Raw genomic sequence first — 1,666 nt, 5'->3', positions numbered from 1 at the left:
GAAACTTAAAAGCTTTTGCACAGCAAAGGAAACTATAAGCAAGGTGAAAAGACAGCCCTCAGATTGGGAGAAAATAATAGCAAACGAAGCAACAGACAAAGGATTAATCTCAAAAATATATAAGCAACTCCTCCAGCTCAATTCCAGAAAAATAAATGACCCAATCAAAAAATGGGCCAAAGAACTAAACAGACATTTCTCCAAAGAAGACATACAGATGGCTAACAAACACATGAAAAGATGCTCAACATCACTCATTGTCAGAGAAATGCAAATCAAAACCACAATGAGGTACCATTACACGCCAGTCAGGATGGCTGCTATCCAAAAGTCTACAAGCAATAAATGCTGGAGAGGGTGTGGAGAAAAGGGAACCCTCTTACACTTTTGGTGGGAATGCAAACTAGTACAGCCGCTATGGAGAACAGCGTGGAGGTTTCTTAAAAAGCTGGAAATAGAACTGCCATATGACCCAGCAATCCCACTTCTGGGCATACACACCAAGGAAACCAGATCTGAAAGAGACACGTGCACCCCAATGCTCATTGCAGCACTGTTTATAATAGCCAGGTCATGGAAGCAACCTAGATGCCCATCAGCAGACGAATGGATGAGGAAGCTGTGGTACATATACACCATGGAATATTACTCAGCCATTAAAAATAATTCATTTGAATCAGTTCTAATGAGATGGATGAAACTGGAGCCCATTATACAGAGTGAAGTAAGCCAGAAAGATAAAGACCATTACAGTATACTAACACATATATACGGAATTTAGAAAGATGTGCTCGCTTCGGCAGCACATATACTAAAATTGGAATGATACAGAGAAGATTAGCATGGCCCCTGTGCAAGGATGACACACAAATTCATGAAGCGTTCCATGTTTTTTCCTGAAATAGAAGAATAAACCTAAAAAAAAAAAAAAAAAAAAAAAGAAAGATGGTAATGATAACCCTATATGCAAAACAGAAAAAGAGACACAGATGTACAGAACAGACTTTTGGACTCTGTGGGAGAAGGCGAGGGTGGAATGTTTCATGAGAACAGCATCGAAACATGTATATTATCTATGGTAAAGCAGATCACCAGCCCAGGTTGGATTCATGAGACAAGTGCTCAGGCCTGGTGCACTGGGAAGACCTAGAGGGATCGGGTGGAGAGGGAGGTGGGAGGGGGGATCGGGATGGGGAATACATGTAAATCCATGGCTGATTCATGTCAATGTATGACAAAAACCACTACAATATTGTAAAGTAATTAGCCTCCAACTAATAAAAATAAATGGGAAAAAAAAACCCTAATATATGTGCCCATAGAAAATTCCCCAAAATTCACCCCATTAGGTGATCTTCATGGTCTATTGTTTTTCCAGGCAAAAATATGTACAAAACTGGGTTATACTTTATATATATATATGTATAATTTATACTATTTTTTCCACATACTATTTGTGTTTCCTCCCAGTCATATTTTATTCATATATATATATGTGACAGTATCTAGTTTTATTAATAAATTTATACTATAGTTTATTTAGTCATTTTCCTACTGCTGTTTTCATTTCTGTGCTATAAGAAATGCAATTTTAAAAGTCTATCATAATCATTTCTTTCCTTCTAATTGCATTTTTTTTTTCAGACCAGATTCCTAGAAGTTAAAT

General features: G+C 37.3%; 1 non-coding gene across 1 annotated transcript; it reads left to right on the top strand.

Annotated features, from left to right (window-relative positions):
- Positions 1 to 787: 787 nt before the first annotated feature.
- On the top strand, positions 788 to 894 carry LOC139036695 (U6 spliceosomal RNA). The gene has a single exon (XR_011489529.1). It is a non-coding gene; the product is annotated as a U6 spliceosomal RNA (small nuclear RNA).
- The last annotated feature ends 772 nt before the right edge of the window (positions 895 to 1,666 follow it).

Source organism: Odocoileus virginianus, chromosome 1 (assembly GCF_023699985.2).
Source record: "Odocoileus virginianus isolate 20LAN1187 ecotype Illinois chromosome 1, Ovbor_1.2, whole genome shotgun sequence".
NCBI classification, from domain to species: domain Eukaryota; kingdom Metazoa; phylum Chordata; class Mammalia; order Artiodactyla; family Cervidae; genus Odocoileus; species Odocoileus virginianus.
Note: the sequence above shows the minus strand (reverse complement) of the source record. Positions and strands in the feature narration are given on the sequence as shown.